We start from the raw sequence: 12,656 nt of genomic DNA, 5'->3' as shown, positions 1-12,656 counted from the left end.
CTTTGTAGTTCAAGCGAGTTTAGCTATAGCGTACAAAGTGCCCGGGAAATTACCTTTTTCGTGTGAATTCATTTTTCCCAGTTCAATTATTACCCTTTTTAGGAGAAATTTTCTGTCAAGTTCAAGCGAGTTTAGCTATAGTGTACAAATTGCCCGGGATATTATTAACCTCTTTCGTGAGAAGTCATTATTTCCTGGTCAGTTATTACCCTTGTTATGAGAAATGTATAGTGTAATCCTATATAGTTTAGCAAGAGGGTACAATTTGCCGGGATATTATTACCCTCTTTCGTGAGAAGTCATTTTTTCCTGGCCAATTATTACCATTGTTAGGAGAAATGTATAGTGTAATTCTATAGAGTTTAGCAAGGGGGTACTTTTTGCCCGGTATATTATTACCCATTTTCCTGTGAAGTCATTTTTTTCCTGGTGAATTATTACCCTCTTTACGAGAAATTTACTGTGTAGTTCAAGCGAGTTTATTATAGGGTACAATTTGCCCTGGTAATTATTACTTTCTTTAGCGAGAAGTCATTTTCTCCTGGTTAATTGTTACTCTTCTTAGGAGAAATTTACCGTGTAGTTAAAACGAGTTAAACTATAGGGTACAATTTGCCCGGGATACCATTACCCTCTTTCGTGAGAAGTCATTTTCTCCTTGTCAATAATTACTTTTCTTAGGAGTAATTTACTGTCTAGTTCAAGGGAGTTTACCTATAGAGTACAATTTGCCCGGGATATTATTACCGTCTTTCGTGAGAATTCATCTTTTTTCTGTTCCATTATTAGCTTTCTTAGGAGAAATGTATAGTGTAATTCTATAGGGTTTAGCAGGATTGTACTATTTGCCCGGGATATTATTAAAGTTTTTCTTGTGAAGTCATTTTTTCTGGTCAATTATTACCACCTTTGGGAGAAATTTACTGTGTAGTGTAAGCGAGTTTAGTTATACGGTACAATTTGCCCGGGATATTATTACCCTCTTTCGTGAGAAGTCATTTCTTCCTGTTCAATTATTTCCCTTCTTACGAGAAACTTATTGTCAAGTTCAAGTGAGTTTAGCTATAGTGTACAATTTGCCCGGGATATTATTACCCTCTTTCGTGAGAAGTCATTTTCTTCTTGTCAATTATTACTTTTCTTAGGAGTAATTTACTGTCTAGTTCAAGGGAGTTTACCTATAGACTACAATTTGCCCGGGATATTATTACCGTCTTTCGTGAGAATTCATCTTTTTTTCTGTTCCATTATTATCTTACTTAGGAGAAATGTATAGTGTAATTCTATAGAGTTTAGCAGGAGGGTACTATTTGCCCGGGATATTATTAAAGTTTTTCTTGTGAAGTCATTTTTTCTGGTCAATTATTACCACCTTTGGGAGAAATTTACTGTGTAGTGTAAGCGAGTTTAGTTATACGGTACAATTTGCCCGGGATATTATTACCCTCTTTCGTGAGAAGTCATTTTTTCCTGGTCATAAATTACACTTCTTAGGAGAAATGTATACTGTAATTCTATAGAGTTTAGCAAGAGGGTACTATTTGCCCGGGATATTTTTACCCTTTTTCCTGTGAAGACATTTTTTCCTGGTCAATTATTACCCTCTTTAAGAAAAAATTCCTGTGTATTTCGAGCGAGTGTAGCTATAGGGTACAATTTGCCCGGCAAATTATTACCGTATTTAGTGAGAAGTCATTTTCTCCTGGTCAATTATTACCCTTCTTAGGAGAAATTTACTGTGTAGTTCGAGCGAGTTTATGTATAGGGTACAGGTTTACCAGGAAACTACTACCCCCTTTTGTGAGATGTCATTTTTTCCTGATCAATTACCACCCTTTTTAGGAGAAATTTACTGTGTAGTTCAAGCGAGTTTAGTTATAGAGTACAATTAGCCCGGGATATTATTACCCTCTTTCGTGAGAAGTCATTTTTTCCTGGTCAATTATTATCTCTCTTAGGAGAAATTTACTGTGTTGTTCAAGGGAATAAAGATATAGGGTACATTTTGCGCGGGAAATTATTACCCTCTTTCGTGAGAAGTCATTTTTTCCTGTTCAATTATTACCCTTCTTAAGAGAAATGTATAGTGAAATTCTATAGAGTTTAGCACGAGGGTACTATTTGTTCATTATATTATTACCCTTTTTCTTGTGAAATCGTTTTTTCCTTGTCAATTATTACCTTCTTTAGGAGAAATTTACTGTGTAGTTGAAGCGAGTTTAGCTATAGGGTACAATTTGCCCGGGAAATTATTATCCTCTTTCGTGAGAATTAATTTTTTCCTGGTCAATTATTAGCTTTCTTAGGAGAAATGTATAGTGTAATTCTATAGAGTTTAACTTTATAGTACTATTTGCCCGGGATATTATTAAAGTTTATCGTGTGATATCATATTTCTCTGGTCAATTATTACCACCTTTAGGAGAAATTTACTGTGTAGTGCAAGCGAGTTTAGTTATAGGGTACAATTTGCCCGGGATATTATTACCCTCTTTCGTGAGAAGTCATTTTTTCCTGGTTAATTATTACCCTTCTTATGAGTAATTTACTTTGTAGTTCAAGCGAATTTAAGTATAGGGAACATTCTGCGCGGGAAATTATTACCCTCTTTCTTGTGAAGTCATTTTTTCCTGGTCAATTATTACCCTCTTTAGGAGAAATTTACTGTGCAGTTCTAGCGAGTTTAGCTATAGGGTACAATTTAGCCGGGAAATTATTACCCTTTTTCGTGAGAAGCCATTTTTTCCTGGTCAATTATTACCCTCTTTAAAAGAATTTTACTGTGTAGTTCAAGCGAGTTTAGCTATAGGGTACAAATTGCCCGGGAAATTTTTACCCTTTTTCGTGACAATTCATTTTTTCCTGTTCAATTGTTACCCTTCTTCGGCTAATTTTATTGTCAAGTTCAAGTGAGTTTAGCTATAGGGTACAATTTGCCCAGGAAATTATTACCCTCTTCCGTGAGAAGTCATTTTTTCCTGGTCAATTCTTACCCTCTTTAGAAGAAATTTACTGTGTAGTTCAACCGAGTTTAGCTATAGCGTACATTTTGCCCGTTATATTATTACTCCCTTTTATGAGAAGTCTTTTTTCCTGATCAATTATTATCTCTTTAGGAGAAATTTACAGTGAAGTTAAAGCGAGTTAAACTATATGGTACAATTTGCCCGGGATATTATTACACTCTTTCGTGATAATTCATTTTTTCCTGGTCAATTATTAGCTTTCTTAGGCGAAATGTATAGTTAATTCTATAGAGTTTAGCATTATGGTACTATTTGCCCGGGATATTATTAAAGTTTATCCTGTGAAGTCATTTTTTTCTGGTCAATTATTATCAACTTTAGGAGAAATTTACTGTGTACTGCAAGCGAGTTTAGTTATATTGTACAATTTGCTTGGGATATTATTACCCTCTTTCGTGAGAAGTCATTTTTCCTGGTCAATTATTACCCTTCTTGGGAAAAATGTATAGTGTAATTCTATATAGTTTAGTAAGAGGGTACAATTTGCCCGGGATATTATTACCCTCTTTCGTGAGATGTCATTTTTTCCTGGTCAATTATTACCTTTCTTAGGAGAAATGTATAGTGTAATTCTATAGAGTTTAGCTTTATAGTACTATTTGCCCGGGATATTATTAAAGTTTATCGTGTGATATCATATTTCTCTGGTCAATTATTACCCTCTTTAGGAGAAATTTACTGTGTATTTCGAGCGAGTTTAGCTATAGGGTACAATTTGCCCGGCAAATTATTACCGTCTTTAGTGAGAAGTCATTTTCTTCTGGTCAATTACACTAGTTAACAAATTTAAACTTTTTGTTTGTTACATGAGAAAAATCACCTGATCTTAAGGGAACTTTTTGCTCTGAATTCAAATATGCACTTGGGTTCTCTCCATCACGCACAGTTTTACCGTAACAGAGGGATTTTCGTGAAATTCCCTCAAAAATTTCCCTTTTTCAGATATTTTATTCCCCTAGCTCCTGTCTCCTTACATATAGTAACATAGAAATTATACCTAAGTATACCTTGATTTATGTTTAATAAACCCTAAAAGTTTCGTAAAAATCGCTTTGTTCTTTCTAGAGAAAAAAATTATATTATTATGTATACTGTGTGCACTGTTTATTGCACCTGATAGTAATGCTTTCAGATCTCCTGAGTTGGGATAAAAACGATTTGCTTTATTACTACAAACACAGACATAAAAATCAATATTTGCAATAGTCATCAACACACTTGTATTGCTCTCTGTAAATTAGAAACGTGTATAAAAATAGAATGTACTTCCAAAGTATATTTTTTTTAAACGTACAGTACAGTATATGTGTATCTTAATACATATATATACAATTCTCCAAGTTTTTTCGTTTTGTTGATGAAATGGTTATCAATATTTGTTATCAAATGTAACAGAATGCAAAAGAAAGAATGAATGGAATTCAGACTCATTGTTGACAACAATGAACCAATGCAGTCTGAATTTTCCACTACGGTATCGTTTCCCCCCTCCCCCACGCATTTCTTTTTTCTTGTGTTCTTGACACCTGGTGAGGGAGTTTTGTACATTTTTATATTGACGTGTGGTTTAACACTACTTCACTTTCAAAGTTGTCTTTGCTGCTAAGAGTGCTTTCATGTTTGATCTTAACGGCATTATACCCATCTAAGACCAGAAGGTTAGGTTGTGATCAGTACAATGGCGTCAAGAGGACGGCGTTCGTGTGTCAACTCACCTAATAGTTTTTGTTATGTGTGTGGCCAGATTGTAGTTAAAGGACAGTGTAGATCCATTACGCCATCGGTGAAACTAGCATATTATATATATTTCGGATGTCATGTGGGAGATCAGGAAGAAACTTGGGCACACAACATAATTTGTGCGTCGTGCTACGTCACTTTACATGCATGGGCCAAAGGGAAACGGAGGTTCATGAAATTTGCTGTAGCAATGGTGTGAAAAGAACCCACCAACCATCTGGTTGATTGTTATTTTTGTCTCAAAGTAGTTAATGGACATTCTAAAAAAAGCAAATACACAATAAGTTATCCCAACGTTAAATCCGCAATTAGACCTATTCCGCACGGGGATGAACTTCCACTTCCCGAGCCCCCTACCAACTGGGAAGAGATATGGCCAAAAGACTCTGATGATGATCATGACCTTGATGAACCATCGACATCAACATGTACATCCAAGGATCCAACGTTCAACCCTGACTGTGTTCGCGAGCCACATTTCATCCGGCAATGTGAACTTAATGACCTAGTCCGTGATTTGCACCTGACAAAACAAGAGGCGGAACTTCTGGGATCAAGGCTCCAGCAGTGGAACTTATTGGATGCAGAAACGAACATATCAGTGTACAGGAAAAGGCATGTTCAATTTTCAAGCTATTTCTCAACGCAAGATAATGTGTGCGTATGTACGGATATAAATGGGTTGATGGCGGAGCTAGGAATTCCTTACGTTCCAGAAGAATGGAGGTTATTTATCGACGCGTCAAAGGTCAGCCTTAAAGCTGTCCTTTTACATAATGGAAATAAAAAACCTAGAGTGAATTACGTACCTGGAGAATGCAACGTCAAATACACATTGGTAGATCCTAATAAGATATTACTACCGCCACTTCATATCAAGTTAGGACTTATGAAAAACTTGGTCAAAGCCAGGGACACATCTGGTGAAGGTTTCAAGTATTTGCGACATAAGTTCCCTAACCTGAATGATGCTAAGATTTCAGCGGGATTGTTTATTGGTCCCCAAATTAGGAAATTAATACTTGATGATAGCTTTGACAGCAAGTTAAACAGTGCTGAGCTAGCTGCCTGGACAGCATTTAAGTGTGTTGTGCGCAACTTTCTGGGCAATAACAAAGCTGAGAGTTACACAGAAATCGTACATGACATGATACAGAAATACAAAGAGTTGGCTTGTAGGATGTCTTTAAAATTCCACTTTTTGCACTCCCACCTCGGCTTCTTTCCTGCTAACCTACGTGCTCTCAGCGACGAACAGGGGGAATGATTCCACCAAGATATAATGGCAATGGAGAAAAGGTACCAGGGATGATGGGATCCTTCAATGATGGAGGACTATTGTTGGGGTCTTGTTAGAGAATTCAACATTTCTTACAAAAGAAGGAAATAGTGTACGTTTTTGTAACCCAATGGAAGTTTCATATATTGTGATAGTTTTGATTGTCTTTTCATGAACTTTTGGTACATTTGTATTATTGTTTATTGCAAATTGTCACACTTGTAAATTATATTGTATTATATTTTATATATGTGTTTGTGGTAATAAAGCAAAACGTTTTACCTCAACTTAAGAGATCTGAAAGCATTACTATAAGGTGCAATAAACAGTACACATAGTATACATACAAACATATTTATTTCTCTAGAAAGAATAAAGCGATTATTACGAAACTTGGAGGGTTTGTTAAATATGAATCAAAGTATACTTAGGTATAATTTCTATGTTAGTATATGCAAGGGGACAAGATCTTGGGGTGTAAAATAAACGAAAAGGGAAATTTTTGAGGGATTTCCCGAAAATCCCTGTTACGGGAAAATCATACGTGATGGAGAAAAACCGAGTGCATATTCGAATTCAGCGCAAAAAGTACTTTTAAGAATACGTATTTCCTTTTATGTAACAAAACCTTTGTAAACTAGTGTTATTTCCCTTCTTAGGAAAAATGTACTGTGTTGTTCAAGAGAGTAGCTTACATTTTGCGCGTTATATTATTACCCCCTTTCGTGAGAAGTCATTTTTTCCTGGTCAATTATCACCCTTCTTAGGAGAAATTTATAGTGTAATTCTAAAGAGTTTAGCAAGAGGGTACTATTTCCCCAGGATATTATTACCCTTTTTCCTGTGTGAGCCACTTTTGCCTGGTGAATTATTACCCTCTTTAGGAGAAATTTACTTTGTAGTTCAAGCGAGTTTACCTATAGGGTACAATTTCAGGGGAAATTATTACCCTCTTTAGTGAGAAGTCATTTTCTCCTGGTGAATTATTACATTTCTTAGGAGAAATTTACTGTCAGGTTCAAGCGAGTTTAGCTATATTGTACAAACTGCCCGGCAAATTATTACACCCTTTTGTGAGAAGTAATTTTTTCCTGATCAAATATTACCCTTTTTAGGAGACATTTATTGTGTAGTTAAAGCGAGTTTAGCTGTAGGGTACAATTTGCTCGGGATATTATTACACTCTCTCGTCAGAATTCATCCTTTCCTGGTCAATTATTACCCTTCTCGGGAGAAATGATTAGTGTAAGTCTATAGAGTTTAGCACGAGGGTACTTATTTCTCGGAATATTATTACCCTTTTTCTTGTGAAGTCATTTTTTCCTGGTCAATTATTACCTTCTTTAGGACAAATATTGTGCAGTTCTAGCTAGTTTAGCTATAGGGTATAATTTGCCCGGGAAATTATTACCCTCTTTCGTGAGAAGTAATTTTTTCCTGGTCAATTATTACCCTTCTTGGGAGAAATGTATAGTGTAATTCTATATAGTTTTGCAAGAGAGTACAATTTGCTCGGGATATTATTACCCTCTTTCGTGAGAAGTAATTTTTTCCTGGTCAATTATTACCCTTTTTCGGAAAAATTTATTGTGTAGTTAAAGCGAGTTTAGCTATAGAGTACAATTTGCCCGGGACATTATTACACTCTTTCGTGAGAATTCATCTTTTCCTGGTCAATTATTAGCTTTCTTGGGAGAAATGTATAATGTAATTCTATAGATTCTAGCAGAGGGTACTATTTGCCCGGGATATTATTGAAGTTTTTCTTGTGAAGTCATTTTTTTCTGGTCAATTATTACCACCTTTAGGAAAAATTACTGTGTAGTGCAAGCAAGTGTAGTTATAGGGTACAATTTGCCCGGGAAATAATTACCCTCTTTCGTGAGAAGTGATTTTTTCCTGGTCAATTATTACCCCTCTTGGGACAAATGTATAGTGTAATTCTATATAGTTTAGCAAGAGTGACAATTTGCACGGGATATTATTACCCTCTTTCGTGAGAAGTCATTTTTTCCTGGTAAGTTATTACCCTTTTTAGGAGAAATTTATTGTGTAGTTAAAGCGAGTTTAGCTATAGGGTACAATTTGCCCGGGATATTATTACCCTGTTTCGTGAGAATTCAACTTTTCCTGGTCAATTATTAGCTTTCTTGGGAGAAATGTATAGTGTAATTCTATCGAGTTTAGCAGGAGGGTACTATTTGCCCGGGATATTATTAAAATGTTTCCTCTGAAGTCTTTTTTTTCTGGTCAATTATTACCTCGTTTAGGAGACATTTGCTGTGTAGTTCAAGCGAGTTTAATTATAGGGTACATTTTGCCCGGGATATTATTACCCTCTTTCGTGAGAAGTCATTTTTTCCTGGACAATTATTACCCTTCTTAGGAGAAATTTTCTGGGTAGTTCAAACGAACTTAGCTATAGGGTACATTTTGCACTGGAAATTATTACCCTCTTTCGTGAGAAGTCATTTCTTCCTGGTCAACTATTACCCTTCTTGGGAGAAATGTATAGTGTAATTCTATATAGTTTAGCAAGAGGGTACAATTTGCCCGGGAAATTATTACCCTCTTTCGTGAGAAGTCATTTTTTCCTGGTCAATTATTACCCTTTTTAGGAAAAATTTATTGTGTAATTAAAGCGAGTTTAGCTTAGGTTACAATTTGCCCGGGATATTTTTAGCCTCTTTCGTGAGAATTCATCTTTTCCTGGTCAATTATTAGCTTTCTTGGGAGAAATGTATAGTGTAATTCTATAGTGTTTAGCATTATGGTACTATTTGCCCGGGATATTATTAAAGTTTTTCTTGTGAATTCATTTTTTTCTTGTCAATTGTTACCACCTTTAGGAGAAATTTATTGTGTAGTGCAAGCGAGTTTAGTTATAGGGTACAATTTGCCCGGGAAATTATTACCCTCTTTCGTTAGAAGTCATTTTTTCCTGGTCAATTATTACCCTTCTTGGGAGAAATATACAGTGTAATTCTATATACTTTAACAAGAGGGTACAATTTGCCCGGGATATTATTACCCTCTTTCGTGAGAAGTCATCTTTTCCTGGTCAATTGTTACCCTTTTTGGGAAAAATTTATTGTGTAGTTAAAGCGAATTTAGCTATAGGGTACAATTTGCTCGGGATATTATTACTCTCTTTCGTGAGATTTCATCTTTTTCTGGTCATTTATTAGCTTTCTTGGGAGAAATGTATAGTGTAATTCTATAGAGTTTAGCAAAAGGGTACTCTTTGTCCGGGATATTATTAAAGATTTTCTTGTGAATTCATTTTTTTCTGGTCAATTATTACCACCTTTACGAGAAATTTACTGCGTAATGCAAGCGAGTGTAGCTATAGGGTACAATTTGCCCGGGAAATTATTACCCTCTTTCGTGAGAAGTCATTTTTTCCTGGTCAATTATTAACCTTCTTGGGAGAAATGTATAGCGTAATCTATATATATAAAAGAGAACGTACAAATCTTTTGTTCCCTCATCACGCTAATACGGCTGAACCAATTTCTTTCATTTTTGGAGGGTTATTAGGATTTGGACCCTAGATGGTTTTTATCATATCACTTTAATTTTTAATTACCAGTGTCTTGAGATAATTGACCATTCAAGTGTCCATTCAAGTGTACAAATCCTTTGTTAGTCCATCATAGGTAAAAATAAACGTATTTATATGCAACCCGCATGACCGTGTCACTCGGCGGGTTAACATAAATGACAGGCGATATAATGTTAACATTTACTGGAATTTGAAAGCGAAAAAGTAAAAATTATCTAAGTAACAAAGTTTATTGCGTTCCGGGGTGACCGCAGCGAAGCGGGGTGAACGCTGCTAGTTCTATATAGTTCAGGAAGAGTGACAATTTGCCCAAGATATTATTACCCTCTTTCGTGAGAAGTCATTTTTTCCTGGTCAATTATTACCCTTTTTAGGAGAAATTTACTGTGTAGTTCAAGCGAGTTTAATTATAGGGTACAATTTGCCCGGGATATTATTACCCTCTTTCGTGAGAAATCATTTCTTCCTGGTCAATTATTACCCTTCTTAGGAGAAATGTATAGTGTAATTCTAAAGAGTTTAGCAAGAGGGTACTATTTGCTCATTATATTATTATCCTTTTTCTTGTGAAGTCATTTTTTTCCGGTCAATTATTAACTTCTTTAAAAGAAATTTACTGTGTAGTTAATGCAAGTTTAGCTATAGGGTGCAAATAGCTCGGGAAATTATTACCATTTTTCGTGAGAATTCATTATTTCCTGGTCAATAATTACCCTTCTTAGGAGAAATTTATTGTCAAGTTCAAGTGAGTTTAGCTATATAGTACAATTTGCCCGGGAAATTTTTACCCTTTTTCGTGAGAAGTCATTTTCTCCTGGTCAATTATTACCTTCTTTAGGAGAAGTATATTGTGTAGTTCAGGCGAGTTTAGCTATAGGGTACAATTTGCCCGGGATATTATTACCCTCTTTCGTGAGATGTAATTCTTTCCTGGTCAATTATTACCCTTCTTAGGAGATATGTATAGTGTGATTCTATAAAGCTTAGCAAGAGCGTACTATTTGCCCGGGATATTATCTATTTTTTTCCTGTGAAGTCATTTCTTTCTGGTCAATTATTACCCGCTTTAGATGAAATTTACTGTGTAGTTCAAGCGAGTTTAGTTACAGGGTACAATTTGCCCGGGAAAATATTACCCTCTTTCGTCAGAAGTCATTTTCTCCTGGTCAATTATTACCCTCATTAGTTAAAATTTAGTGTGTTGTTTAAGCGAGTTTAATTATAGGGTACTATTTGCCCGGGATATTATTACCCTTTTTCCTGTGAAGTCATTTTTTCCTGGACAATTATTACCCTCTTTAAGATAAATTTACGGTGTAGTTACATCGAGTTTAGATATAGAGTACAATTTCCCCCGGAAATTATTACCCTCTTTCGTGAAAAGTCATTTTTTCCTGGTCAATTATTAAACTCTTTAGGATAAATTTACTGTGTAGTTAAATCGAGTATAGCCATAGAGTACAATTTGCCCGAGAAACTATTACCCTCTTTCAAGAGAAGTCATTTTTTCCTCGTGAATTATTACCCTTTTTATGAGAAATTTACTGTGAAGTTCAAGCGAGTTTTGCTATAGGGTACAATTTGCCCGGGATATTATTACTCTTTTTCTTGTGAAGTCATTATTTCCTGGTCAATTATTACCCTCTTTAAAAGAAATTTACAATGTAATTCAAGCAAGTATACTTATAGGGTACAATTTGCCCTGGAAATTATTACCCTCCTTAGTGGAAGTCATTTTATCCTGGTCAATTATTACCCTCTTTAGGAGAAATTTACTGCGTAGCTCAAGAGAGTTTAGCTATAGCGTACATTTTGCCCGTTATATTATTACACACTTTTGTGAGAAGTATTTTTTTCCTGATCAATTATTACCCTTTTTAGGAGAAATTTATTGTGTAGTTAAAGCGAGTTTTGCTGTAGGGTACAATTTGCCCGGGATATTATTACCCTCTTTCGTGAGAAGTAATCTTTTCCTGGTCAATTATTACCCTTCTTGGGATAAATGTATAGCGTAATTCTATAGATTCTAGCAGAGGGTACTATTTTCCCGGGATATTGTTAAAGTTTTTCTTGTAAAGTCATTTTTTCTGGTCAATTATTACCACCTTTAGGAGAAATTTACTTTGTAGTTAGAGCGAGTTTACCTATAGGGTACAATTTCAGGGGAAATTATTACCCTCTTTCGTCAGAAGTCATTTTTTCCTGGTCAATTATTACCCTTTTTCGGTGAAAATTATTGTGTAGTTAAAGCGAGTTTAGCTATAGGGTACAATTTGCCCGGGATATTATTACCCTCTTTCGTGAGAAATCATTTTTTCCTGGTCAAATATTAACCTTTTTAGGAGAAATTTACTGTGTAGTTCCAGCGAGATTAATTATAGGGTACATTTTGCCCGGAACATTATTACCCTCTTTCGTGAGAAATGATTTCTTCCTGGTCAATTATTACCCTACTTAGGAGAAATGTATAGTGTAATTCTAAAGAATTTAGCAAGAGGGTACTATTTGGTCGTTATATTATTACCCTTTTTCTTGTGAAGTCATTTTTTCCCGGTCAATTCTTAACTTCTTTAAAAGAAATTTACTGTGTAGTTCATGCGAGTTTAGCTAAAGGGTGCAAATAGCTTGGGAAATTATTACCCTTTTTCATGAGAATTCATTATTTCCTGGTCAATTATTACCATACTTGGGAGAAATGTATAGTGTAATTCTTTACAGTTTAGCAAGAGGGTACAATTTGCCCGGGATATTATTACCCTCTTTCGTGAGAAGTCTTTTTTTCCTGGTCAATTATTACCCTTCTTAGGAGAAATTTTCTGGGTAGTTCAAATGAACTTAGCTATAGGGTATATTTTGCGCTGGAAATTATTACCCTCTTTCGTGAGAAGTCATTTCTTCCTGGTCAACTATTACCCTTCTTGGGAGAAATGTATAGTGTAATTGTATATAGTTTAGCAAGAGGGTACAATTTGCCCGGGAAATTATTACCCTCTTTCGTGAGAAGTCATTTTTTCCTGGTCAATTATTACCCTCTTTAGGAAAAAAT

The sequence above is a fragment of the Thermobia domestica genome, chromosome 4 (assembly GCF_964235325.1).
Source record: "Thermobia domestica chromosome 4, izTheDome1.hap1.1, whole genome shotgun sequence".
NCBI lineage: Eukaryota > Metazoa > Arthropoda > Insecta > Zygentoma > Lepismatidae > Thermobia > Thermobia domestica.
Note: the sequence above shows the minus strand (reverse complement) of the source record.